This window comes from Atractosteus spatula, chromosome 2 (genome assembly GCF_055471065.1).
Source record: "Atractosteus spatula isolate fAtrSpa1 chromosome 2, fAtrSpa1.hap1, whole genome shotgun sequence".
Classification (NCBI taxonomy): domain Eukaryota; kingdom Metazoa; phylum Chordata; class Actinopteri; order Semionotiformes; family Lepisosteidae; genus Atractosteus; species Atractosteus spatula.
Window position 1 is genome coordinate 62,105,286 of NC_142707.1, and position 14,104 is coordinate 62,119,389.

General features: G+C 38.1%; 1 protein-coding gene across 2 annotated transcripts in view; it reads left to right on the plus strand.

Moving 5' to 3' along the window:
• Positions 1 to 14,104, plus strand: part of LOC148840022 (transcriptional-regulating factor 1) — a 94,812-nt gene that overhangs the window by 50,932 nt on the left and 29,776 nt on the right. The window lies entirely within an intron of this gene.

Consider the following 14,104-nt stretch of genomic DNA (forward strand, 5'->3'; position numbering starts at 1 on the left):
TGAGAGACCAACGGTCAAAAACACTAATCCAGAAATCTTCATCCTGGTCAAACGATGCAGAAGAATGTTGCTGGCACGCATGTGCACATAAAGATCCCAAATGAGAGGAGGCCATTTGTCCCATCTAGCCTGTTTAGTGGTTAGCGGGTAATTGATCCAAGGATCTTATGCAGCTGTATCTGAAAAGAAACCAGGTTTCAACAACATGACTGGGTAGCGTGTTCCATACTACCAAAACCCTTTGCTCATTTAGGTTTATTTTTGAGTGTCTCTAGTACTGGACAATCATAAGCCACTTGTGTTCCAATACTATTTAATAAAGAACTGTCCTCCTCCACTGCTTGAGACATGTAGTTGGCTTCTTCCTCAGTGAACACTTGAGTGAAAATATGAATTCAGTACATCAGCCATTTTTCTTTAACTGCCTAGATTTATTTTACCTGTACTTGCAGTTCATTGTATGTCTTTTATTTAACTGGATCCTGTTGTTTTTAATCATTTTCTAAAGTGTCCGAAGCATAGACGAAATGTGTAGCAAGCAACCTAGGGTGTAAGATATAATAGTGATTTTGCAAACAATGTGTGTGTGTTGTGGATAACTGAATTTTTCACCTCCATGAGAAAATAGCGTGTGAGAAGACAAACTGACAGAAAGTGCAACTACATTATGTCTCCGGTAATACAGTTTATGGTACATTGTATTCCAGAAAGACATGTTAAAGCCTAAACTTGGGTTTCTGCCCATATTCACTGTGGTTTTTCTTCAGTTTCTGCACTATCCTTAGGAAGTTGACCTGCGAGTATTTGTTAATTATGGTATCAGTGCATTCTGACTAAACCTTAAATACTTCATTTGGAGAGAGTGGACAACAGATTTTGGTCCAAGCTGGCTGCATTCCTACTCCAGTTGCGTGATCATAATCCTATTGCAATTTGGATGAAAACTAGACAGGGGAGTAATGTACAGTGTCTTATACATATATTTCTGTGAGAGACTCGTGTACTTCCAGGGTTGATTACTAACAAAGTGATGTGTTTGAGAAATAGGAGAAAATAAAAGTAAAAGTATCTTTCTGTTGCAATTTCTTTCGAGAAGATTGATGTTTTTGCTGCTAAAGTCAGTAGTTTATGCTAAGTGCTCCCTGAGAGTGAATGACCTAATAGTAAGGAACTTAAAGTTAAAGGTAGTTTCACAACACAAAACACAATGTTTCACTACCTTTTGTGTTTGAATACTATTTGTTTGCTATTTTTTATTTATAGCACAGTTTTTAGATATTATGCCTAAACCACTGTCCTATTTTAGAAACTCAGAAGTCATTCGACTTGTAAAGGAAGCTATACTTTATTGTTTGAAGTATCTTGATAGGCGTATAAAGACTCAATCAAGCCAACGCTGCAGTTGAAAGCCTATAGTATATTTCATTTATTATTTTAGTTGAATACAGTAAGAGAATCCTATCGTATCCCTTACCAAATAAGTACAAGTGCAGACACGTACGAAAAACAGTACAGACAGAAAATGACAGTTCAGAGGTGGTGATGGAGCATATCAATCAAGACTCTTTGGCTAAACGAAATTATTTCTGTTTGTCACTTCTTTTGAAATACACAGTAAGAACTGCCAGCAAAACCAGACATGCATCTTTGCAGGTTTGTTTCCCACCTCTGTGCTGCTTCTCGACTTTTTTGTTCCTGCCACATTGTCAGCTGAAAGGTAGCTGTAACCTTTCACTGTCTTCTTTAGAATTTAGCCGTAATTCTTCTCAATTGGCATCCCAATTTGAAAACAAATCATTGCTGATCAGTGATGTTTCTTTCTGATCACTCTTCCACATTGACCTTTTGAACACCGTGTAGATGTGGTCAGCACGTAGAGAGTTATCAGTTAGGTTACAGGAGTAGCAGGTGACCAGTGGACCCTTTGTAATCGGTAACCAGCATGATCCCAGGGGCAGAAGGACCAGATTAGCACCACATCATAATCATACAGTCACAGATCCCAGTAAGTATCAGCACCTCCATCCCCAACAGTGTTATTCACGTATACATTATGTGTCATGTATGAGTTGTTAAACTAAACTTATCTTAAACTTGATCTCCTTAAGTTTATTGAAAACTGCAGTTCCATAGATTATAATATAGGAAAGGATTCAAGTAAGAGGCAGCCAGAGGAGGATATAAAAGAACAAAAATGGGATACTGTATGTGAATAGGGGTTGCCATGCTGAGGGATTTACAGAAGTGACGTCACTCCCACTGAAATCTAGACAGTGCAGAACTGTGCCGTGCCCTATATGCAGATGAAATGTAATGTGGGATCCAAAGGACATTGCTAAATGCCTAATGTGCATTAAGTATTTTAGTGTTAAATTAAAAGGAAAGCAAGATATAAAAAATTTGGAATGGAAAGTATATTAAAGTATAACAGTAGAACAAACAGTGTTTATAAGAGGAAAGTGATCAGCGTCATGTATAATTACCATGGAGTTGTACAGTAGTACAAAGACTGTATTTGAACCATGGCTCATCATGCCAGAGTATCTTCTGGCTTTTGTGGTCTTTAAGATTGTTTCATTACTACCCCTCTAATAGGAAGCTGAGCCATTGCTGAAGATAGGATGTGTAATCTTTAATTAAATTTGCCACAACTGCATTTCAATATTGTAATTGTTAGAAGTATTTTTATCTTTTCAACAGCCCTATTTTTTAATTTTGAAACAGTCTGTTTTAAGTTATTCTGTATTGGTTTATAACAGGTGGTTTCAGTGACACCGATAAAAAAGGCAGACATCAAATATTGTATCCTCACTGATGTAACAAAGACAACAGATCTCACTCTTCATTCAAACCGTTTAGTTTTAGGATTTATAATTTACAGATCTTTCCACTTTTTTTCTTCACTATTACATTTTCAAGGTGGTTTGAAGAACTGGATGCTAATATTGTGAAATATTGTGTCCCATTTCAACAAAAAGAAGCTGCTTACTGAAACTTTAAGTTGTCTCCTGAAACTGTTTTATACACAGAACTACATTAAGAATTACACAAGACAATCCACATGGACATAAGATTATTTTAATTACTTTTTTTGTGGAACAGATAATAAAGTCCTTAGGTTAGAACTAAAATATCATTATTGGATAAATAAAAAATGATGTATTATAAATATTATTGCATTGAGCACAGTTTCTGCAGCTGTAGTTATCTGATAGGTGATGGAGGAAAAGGGAAAGTTAATTTGTAATCCGTCAAAAGTACTGACATGACCACCTGCATATCTTTTCAATGTTTAAAATATGTTTGTGGCGCATTTTTAAAACCTTGAAAAATTTGGAATTACTTTGGAGAATGTGGCAGTGTTGTCTAGAAATAATTAATTAAATGAGATGCATCAGAAAAAGTGATCTGTCTTTTAACAGTCTAGGTTTCTCTGTTTAATCTTCTTAGAGATAACATCAAGACTCCTTAGCGAAAGAGGCATGGTTTCTTGGATAGCATGGGTAATATACAGCACATTTAAGAATTATAACTAAATGGTTGGACTGAGCTGTGCATCACTCTGCCTTCTGTCCACAGAGTGGAAGTGAAAAGCTCTGTGAAGCTGCAGTTAAGTATGGAATGAATATAACTTGGGGATATCGTGGCTTTCGAGATTAACCACAAGTAGGTGTGTGGTGCTGCTGTGTAAGAAACTCATACCGCATGGAAGAAACTGCAGTACTGGTTTATTGGTGTGGTTTGTGAAGAAATTTTATGATTGATTTCTACAGCCTTGTTGAAGACCACACAGAAATGGCAGCCCACCAGTTCTGGCTCCAGCAGTGCGTTAACTGAGTCAACTTTGTTGGCTCAGATGAGGGTGAATGAAACACACACCAGCCTCAGTCACCCCCTAAATGTTTTCTTACGTGTAATTAAAAAACACCTTAGAAAGGCAACTGAAAACAGTTGAACTTGGCTTTCTATAGTGTTCATCACCCAACGCAGCATTTTGTTTTCAAATTCTGAAACAAGCTGTAAAACCAGGGCTATCTGGTCACCAACAAATTCATTATGGTGGAACAATATTTCCACCAGGGAGTAAAGGGAGCTCCCTAGTGGTCTTGAGGTTAGAATTCCGCACTGTCCCCATCACGGCCTGGATTTTTTTCCAGTCTGGGAACAAGGCAATTTCCGTTTGGGGAAACGCTGAGCTTGAAGAGGCTGCTTTTGAACAAGATTTAAAAATTCATTTTGACACTTTGATCACTTACCTCTTCTAAACTATGTGAGGAAGCAATTAAAAAGTCAAACAAGTGTTAGGATACGTAATGCTAAAAGTGGAGAATTTACTTGGGGTGCAATGTTAAAATTGTACAATAAGACCGCATTTAGAATATTATGTACAGTTCTGTCCAGCATGTTATGAAAAAGAGATTTGCTGCTCTGGAATCATTTTTGTGAAGAGGAGCCAGATACATTTCAGCGATTAAAGGAATGTCTTACACTGACAGTATGAAGAACCCAAAACATTCTCGAACAGAGAAAATTATGAGGGAGGGGACCTGATCCAAGTATTCACAATCATTGACTCTGTCAATCAATTAGTCAATGACAGAGTCAGCCCAGTAGACGTCTTCAGAAATTGAAACGCAAACCAGAGGTCACAAGTAGAAACTAAGAGCTTAAAGTGCATAAACAAGGAGGCACTTCTTTCTGCAGGGGCTTGTGAGAGCATGGAACAAGCTACCCAGCCATGTTACTGAAGCTGATATCCTGACGTATTTCAAGAAATAGCTGAAGGAAATTGCCTACTATCACGTGTAGCCTTTTTTATGTTCTTGTCTTCCCAATAGTGGGTGCAAAGGTGGCAGGCTACAGTTATAAACAGGTTACTGGATGTTCCCTCCTTTAACATTACAGTTCCTGAAAGAGATGCTGATTTCAACCATGTAGCTCATCGTAGCAGTATTCTTCACACATTTTCCTATGGAGGGCCAGTGTTAATGCTTTAGTGAACATCTGCATAGCACATCCTGCACTTAGTACTTAGACGCTTCTAGGGATTTAAAGATCTTCTTGGCAATCTAAATTAACTGATCACAATTGAAGTCTAAAATAAGAGTAGAGTTAGTGCTAAATGTATAGCAAAAGTGAAATACTTTTGGGATGAGAAGTACAACTATTACTATTCTTTTGCAGAAGTAACAGAGTCAGAAATCCTGTAATCATTTTAGTCATTATGGGTGTACGTGACCTTAGGTGGTCTAGTGTAAAACTTTGTTTAAAACTCATTTGATCACTTAAAACAGGAAGGATTAATTTGAAACTAACTGTTGAGTAAATATTTCCTGCCTTTACCTTGAGTTGTAATCTCTGTGCATTATTTTGAGGATAGTTGGGAAAGCCTTTTAGGACAACCTGAAAAATGTAAAACTGTCCAAAACGTGACTGAAGTTTCAGTTGATTTTTAGGCATAGTATTTCCAAGTGTGGTTTGTGCTGATACTGTAATGATTAGGGTACCAATTAACTTACAGATGAATGGAAATTATGTGCTATCCTGTAATGAGCCTTTTCTCTTGAATTTACTCATGACTTTTTCAGGGCCTTAGATATATTGTTACTGGTTCTACAGTGATTCTTAATTGACATTTAACCAGTTCACTGGTATACATTGTAATAAAGCACTGTAGTATAGCTTTTGTTCTTGTAACCTAAGACTGTTTGGCAGGAATTCCAAATTACTAGTTCTATTTAAAAATATTAGTTCACAAAACCATACAACAAGTGGTTCTGTGAAACAAATTTCCTAATCATGTTGTGGTTGTTAAAACATTCGAGTGTCTTTAAAATCAGGAGAATCCCAAAGTTTTCAGAAAGCAGTTTTCCAGTTTCCCAATAAATACAGCTGTAAATAAGCATGAATCTGTATAATGGAATTTGTGACAAATACTATGTAGAAACCTCCAAAGATGTTCAGGAAAACCTAAAATACTTAATGCCTCATGAACACATAAAGCTTATTCATATTATTGCACTGCATATGCAGACACTGACTAGGACAACTGCAACTAGGCCACTTTCTGAAACTGAAACGGTTTACACGGAAAGTATTCTGTTACTCTGTTACCTTTCGAAGTGGCGGGTACTCCTGTGGTGTCACAGCTCTGGAGGCTGGGGTAGGTATAGACGTTGCAGAACAGTCAGGTAAAAGTGCTGACTTATTGTTGTGGAGGTGGTGTGAGGTCAGTCTGGGTCAGAGGTACTATTAGCAATGCCTTTGCATTAAACCACACTTATCCACCCTCCATCTTTCTTGGTAAAGATAAAGATGTGTTGCAGCACTTGAATTACTGCCTGTTTATAGGTTGTAACCTGTAGACCTGTGTTTTGTCGCCTGTAACAATGCAAAGCAGGTAATTTGAGTCTTGTCCTGTACTTGCAGGGAAGTCCTGACACATAAGTACTCAGTGCTCATTCTGCTGTGTTCAGAGAAGCCGTGGCGTGAAAATAGCCAACATGCTTCACTTCCCCAAACTGTGTGGCACATGCCCTGTGAGATGCCAACATTCTTAAATATTGCTCTGATGGTCAGTTGCCTGATTGCATGAACATCCTGATCATGCATCATCAACCACAGCAATTCATCCATTTCAGAATCTTGCGAAACGCTGAAGTGTTTGGCCTCATGGGTTTCTGAGTTTAACACAAAGTTTCTTTTGAAGGCTTCACACTATACAGTTGTCATGGCCAGTTGTTGTTATGAGATGACTGTGACCATGCAATACTGTTGGCATTGTGGGTCTTACTGTGTGGAAAGAAGCATGTGACAGCAGCCTTATCAGTTTGTAACCTGATCTCGTCAGATCCCATTTAATCCTGGAAAGCCCTAGGGAAAACCAGGCAGATGGTGATGGACCGGTAGGTAGCACTCTTTTCATTTGACCAGAATTACCAAACCAGTACCTCAGTATGGTGAATGGAGCCACAAAGGTATAGGAAGTGCTTTCCTTTGGACAACACATTAAACTAAGGTCCTGACTACTTGGTCATTAGTGGAGGACATTAATGGGGCGGAGCGGTGGCTCTGTGGCTAAGGATCTGTGTCTGTGGCTAGAAGGTTCAAATCCCGCAGCCGGCAGAGGAATCCTACTCCGTTGGGCTCCTGAGCAAGGCCCTTAACCCCAACTGCTCCAGGGGCGCCGTACAATGGCTGACCCTGCGCTCTGACCCCAGGCTCTCTCCCTGTCTGTGTGTCTCATGGAGAGCAAGCTGGGGTATGCGAACTGATAATTCCTAATGCAAGAAATTGTAAAGGGTTAATAAAGTGATGTTATTATTATTAAAAACCTCATGACACTGTTGGACAGAGATATTACCGTGGTGTGCTGTAATAATGTACACTTATATAGCACTTTTCTGGACACTCCACTCAAAGTGCTTTACAGGTAATGGAGACTCCCCTCCACCACCACCAATGTGCAGCTCCCACCTGGATGATGCGGCGGCAGCCATAGTGCTCCAGAACGCTCACCACACATCAGCTATCAGTGGGGAGGAGAGCAGAGTAATGAAACCAATTCATAGAGGGTGATTATTAGGAGGCCATGATTGGTAAAGGCCAGGGAGAAACGTGGCCAGGACGCCAGGGTAACAACCCTACTCTTTTTGAGAAACACACTTGGATTTTTAATTACCTTGGTTTTACATCTCATCTGAAGGATGGCACATTTTTTACAGTATAGTGTCCCCATCACTATACTGGGGCATAAGGACCCACATGGACCGCAGGGTGAGTGCCCCCTAGTGGCCACACTAACACCTCTTCCAGCAGCAACCTTAGCTTTCCCAGGAGGTCTCCCATCCAGGTACTGACCAGGCTCACACCAGCTGAGCTTCAGAGGGTTGTCAGTTGTGAGGTGCAGAGTGATATGGCTGCCGGCCATATGAAAATCTGTGACATCCACAGTGCCCCACTTAGTTCAACTGGTAGAGTGATTTCTCACTTCTTCATCTGATTGTGAATCAGATCTGATGTTTAGCAAGGCTGTCAGCACATAATGGCAACTGTAAATCACCTAGCCTGGTGCATGAAGTGGATCTCCTATATGTAGATCACTCTGGAATGAAACGTGCTGTAGAAATGCAAGCAGTTATAATGTATTTAGATTGCAGAACATGTTTAGTCTATACTTGTAACTGATCTGCATTGGTACAAGAGTTGTAGAGCTTGGCCAAGGTGACTAACAAAAGACAATCACAAATTTCGGTGGTATAATTTGATTAATCTGCAGTAGTCTTCACTACGAAACAGGAATAGACATTTCTGCAATTCTTCTGTCTGGAGAATTTCCTCGTAAGTACTGTAGGCTTTTTTTGATCAAATGCATTAGCTTTCAGTTTTGATAATAAATTCAAATTAAAATGGTTACAATAATAACAATGCTTGAACCGTCAAAGAAGTTAAAGATTTTCCCAAGCTCGGCCAACTGTTTTTTAATGATTGTATGAAATAATTAACCTGCATATACCGTGAGCTTCCAATATCCAAAAAGTTTCTTTTTCTGGAAAACGACTTCAGTATTTATAGTATTAGCAGAAGAGATTCTGGCTTTCCTTTAAGTATTTGACAAAACATTAAATGACACATAAAGATGATCTCTTGTTACTTTACACAACATTGCTGCTCTTTTTATTGCAAAATGCCAAAATGGGTTTAAAAAATATTTTAAGGTTGGAGATCTTTGGAGGTGTACATGCAGTTACTATTGGTTAAAACAACATTCACACCCTGCTAATAAACCTGAAAGCAAGACAACAATAGAATATCAACCCCGGGAAACACTTGTCATTCTTTGTGCATCATTTACCAGAAGAGCTAACAAGGTCTTTCATGATGCTGTATTGCATCTCAGCCATTCAGTGGTTTTTCAGTGTTACCACAAGCACATGGGTCACATACTGATCACGATCTAAGAGCAGGATAAGAGAATCCTCTAAGACGCATCTCTTATCTGTACCTATGGAGACCCCACAATCTAAATAAGAGTTAGAAATGCTGCAAATAATAATAAATAAATTCTACTTATATTTGTTCAAAATATAGAGACTGAAGGAGTTTGGTCTGTTTGTCTTTCTTAATTATATCTGACTTTTAAATATACATTGTTGGGTGTACTGTATAGCTTGTATATGTCCAATGTGGCTGTATATTTCTTTAATATTCACCAGTTTTTTCCACACAGAACAAAATGCATTGTCCTTATTTTATTTTTTTATTTTCATTGTCATGGTTGTAATTATAACAGGAAGTGATTTTTATCACTTCAAATTGTAGTACAGCAAAAGGCTTCAAAGGACATTAGACATAAAGGACATAACTCCCTATGTCTCTTCTTGCTTACAGTTATACTGATAGAAATGGAATTGGTCTGGCGTTTTCATTTTGAAGGGGAACAGATTGACATGCTGGTAAATGTTTTTGCTGTGTGTACAAGCCTTATGACTCATTGCTGAGACTGTTCAAGATCACCAAAAGTTTAAGTTCCATGTGGAAAAGCTCTGCGTTGTGTTGTAAGTGAGAATTTAGTAATGACCATTTCAAAATGGTGTCTTTTTTATTTAAAGGAAGTGTTAAATGCTCTGTGGGGGAAGGGGGAGCCAAAAACAGACAGGAAACTATTGTAATGCGGTCTCTGTCTTTTATTAAACTAATCTGAAACCAGTTAAAGAAGTGACACTGCATTAGTGGAGAGCATGCTCTCTGCACTCACTCTTACAGTACCTCATCTGCCAGTGAGATCAGATTATAGGTGATGTGAAATCACTCCCTGTTAACTTCTGTGAACCTGACAGAGACTTGTGCATAACGAAGTGTGGACTTCAGATAGAGTGAGACGTCGTAAACAATAAAAGTTTAGTGAAATGAAGACTAAAACAACTAGAAAAACATCCTTGTGCTGTTGCTGTTCTTGTTTGATTTTTGAACTGAAAGTTTGGATGGTTCAAAACAAAAAAATATTTTTTAAGAATGCACTTCTTACTTCACTACTAAAATTTAGCAGATTCATTTTTTAAATTGGTTGCTGTTTATGGAATTTGATATATGTTTTTTAATCATTTAGTGGAAGACTAAATGATTAGTAATGATTGGCCTTCATTATTTGACACCTGGTTGAAGTGAATGCCACTTGGTAACTAATGCCACAGATAAAACCTAAAAGATAATGTTTTTTTTATCGGTGGGAGCTAATGTTAAGTGTAAGTCTATATTTTAGGCTTAGAAAGGGTTATGAACAAGAAGGCAACTAGGCCAATAGTTCAATTGGTTTACCAGTAACTTGATTTTTTACCAACTTCACAAAGCAAGTGTTTTAGAAGTCCCAGCCAGTAAGTTTCTCCTGCACTATAATTTGTTTTATGCATCCTTAACTGTTACTTATGGATTACTTCCCCCATCCTGCAAAAAAAATCTATTATTATTATTATTATTATTTGTAAACCCCATCTCTTCAGTCTTTGATACGTATTTGTGCTCTTTTATGATTTTATAAAAAATAATTTGTAAATTAATCTGAAAATACTGATGAGTTAGTACTAAGATAAACCACCCTCTATTAAAATTTCTATACTTTGCTTTTAAGCAGCTTTTACAAAGGATCATAAGATTTCTGCTATTCTTTGCAAAGCTGAATATATTAGTCAAATTTAACCATTCTGTGGAAATCACAATTATTCAACTTAGTCAAAACTCAGTCAGAGTTTCCATCCAGACAGCTTAGTGTTTTAGTTGTCGTTGGTGAAGCCTGCTGTTGCTCCCACAGCAGTAGCCGTTAAAATGCTATCTCATCAGTTTGTCTTGTAGATTACCATTCAGCCCAGCCAATCACAGGGCCTGACTCACTGTGCTGTGTAAAGGTTCTCTTTGTCACCATACAGACAGGGCTCTTTGTCTAGGGCCATTATCTCAGTGACCTCAACCTTGTCTGGGTTAATTTATTATTGTTTGTTTTTTTCCTTTCTTTTCAAAAATTGCCTACACCTTTTCGTTGTGAATAGGCAGCAGGCCAGGGAATGCAATGAAAACCTGAAGCATACAGCATTTTCAAAACAGCCAGCCAAGATGAATGGACCTGAATGAAGGGCATTCACTTGCTGCCTCACATTGGATCCTGGGTACAGTTTCAGCTTAGGCCGCCTACTGTGTGGAGTTTACATGTTTTCACCATATTTGTGCCTCTGGCACTCTGGTTTTCTAAAAAAAATCCCAAAATACGCTGTCTAGATTAATTGGTGTCTGTAAATTGTCCTCTGTTTGCACCTGTATGTGTGCCTATTGTCTGACAGATGAGGCTTCCGTTCACTGCAACCTGGTATTGGACTAGACATTTATTGAAAATAGATGGAACTGAATGTATTACTTAATAAAATACAAGCTAGTAATTGCTGTGGTGTCAAATATAACAGGTCTAAAATCGATACTCTTCACCGGCTATTTGTATTATATTTACTATTGACTATTTGTAAAACAGGAATAAGAAAAAAAGGACAGAAGAAATATAGATTAGCCAAATAAATGAACTGAAAATGTTGAAAGCTAATAAGCAGTACATGATCTAGCGCATTTACTGTATCCCAAACCTTGTGTCTGCTGATCCAGTTCTATACAACATGCAAGTTATACTTTAATTGACAACAGATGAAGATATTATTTATCACAATTGATAAATACAAGTACAGAATGCTGGAGAGGGTAATATTCTTCACCGTAATCAATATATTCACTTATCATTACATCCTTGAACAGAAAATGTTTCCACAGGTTTGTCTGCCATCACATTTATAGAACAGTGCCCTCATTATGTCAGTGATGCATTGAGAGTCACTTGTGCCTGTTTGCTGGTACAACAGACATGAGTAATCCAAGGATCAAAGTAAAGGAAAGTATTAATACTGTCTTCAGTTTCTCTGTGTTGTTTCCAACCTAATTACTACAGTAAGACAAACAAATGTTAGGAGAAATCAACATGTTTAATATACAAGTACCCACAAATACACCCACACACTTCTCCTCAGCTGGTTTCCAACTAAAATGAGAATACAATGGGCTGTCATTATTTATAGACAACGTCCTTATTAATGTACAGTATTTACAAAAGTTGTATGTTATTCAAGAGGAAATGGACATCTGCCAGTGGACACAGAACCTAGCAGTCTTTCCACTGTGCTGTTAAGAGAGCTGTATTGCTTGTGGTCCTTGTAAAAAGCTGTTCTGCCAGGGAGGCAGATTCTTAGAATTCTCCAGGAAAGATTTCCAGTTCATGGCCTATCAAAAACTGTTCAGTGCTTTTTAACTTATCAAACACATAACTTTGCAAAACAGATTCTATGAATACTAAATTACATATCATCAATCAAGCGTAACCTTACTTATCCTACAATATCCATTCATTCTTCCAGTGGTAATCTACAAGACAAACTGATGAGATAGCATTTGAACTGGTACTGTGGGCGCAACAGCAGACTTTCACCTACAAAAACTAAAACACCATTCCACAGAATGGACAAAAATTTGAGAAATACGTTGAGCTTTGCAAACGAATACCAGAAATCTTATGATCCTTCATAAAAGCTGCTTAAAAGCAAAGTATAGCAATTTTAATAGAGGGTCGCTTATCTTAGTACTTACATTTTCTAATTGCTTCATCCAATTCAGGATCACTGAGGAGCTGCAGCCTATCTGGGCAAGCAATGGTGGGATGACACAATAATAAAAAAAAGTTTTTTGTTCTGGGACTACTTAAGAAGATTTTTTTTTCCCTGAACTTGACACTCTGTTAATCCTAGAAATGGCTGCAGTGTGCTTTTCTGTTTTAACTGTCCTGCTCTTTAATAACTGAACACTTTAAAATCTTAATTTGAATCATATTCTGTTAGCGAGTCTCTCATGTTGCTCCTGCTTTGACACTTTGATGTTGAATGAAAACAAAAACTCCCCCCAGAAACTGAAATGATTGTGATTCTGAAATTGAATACATGAGGCTCATGAAGATGTAAAACAATACTTTGCAGGCTTGAAGGTCTTAGTGGGTATCCAACCACCTGATAAGAAACAAAGACAGATTTCTCTGTGCATGTTTCGATACCTACTGTACATAGTACTCTTTGCATTACTTCCACAGAGGCACCAGCTCAGTCAAAGCCAAGCGTCAAGATGCTGTTTTGGACTGATAGGCCTAGTTCTTTAAACACACACAAGCACATCTCTACAACTTATTCAGACTTTTGCTCAATTTCATATTGAAGCTGATTTTTTTTCAACTAATGAGGAGAACGAGGAGACTGGGATATTAAGAATAGTTTTTTTGGGGGGAGGAGGATGTTATTCAGACTCCGAAGTCCACAGGATTTAGGTAATCAACATCCAAGCTTATTTGCATTTTTATTTCTTTGGAGACTTTTCAGGAGAATTCAGCTTAACTGCAGTGGTCAGTTACTCAACAAGAACTAACGTATAACACAGCGGAAGCATGGCACATGTTTTACACAAGTCTTTCACACCTGTGGTATAAATAAGAGCTTTTTTCCTGAGCATAATGCCATAATGTTCTTTTAATGATGCACGATGCCAAGGTCTCAGACATCGCTGTCTGAGTTCGCCTTTTTCTGTACATGATGTTGTTTGTCCTAGATTTTAAAGTTTTGCATCTCTTTTTATTTTCCTGGAAATGGAAAATACTGAAAGCTGGGGGTTCAATGACAGTTTTCAAGAATTTTTGAAAGCTGGCAGATTTTTTCATTATGAGATGGTAACTTATTGCTTACACTGTGTTAGAAAACCGAGAAGACCCAAACATAGATCGTCTGCGAGCTGGTGTTTCCTGAGAGCAGCCCTGGGTCTCCCTCTTCATTCCTTTTAAGGAGCACAGAATAGATACCCAGACACTTATCTCCAGATCTCTCCGGCTACTTGTTCAACCCATGTGACAGGAAGTGATTGACAGTGGCTGCCTGTGGCTTACTTCTTTAGCGTGTCAGAGGTTTTTAGAAACATTGAGGTGTCTGTGTGTGGGGGTGGGTGTTTCAGTAAGTCTGTGTGCATTGTGTGTGTGATCGTTTCA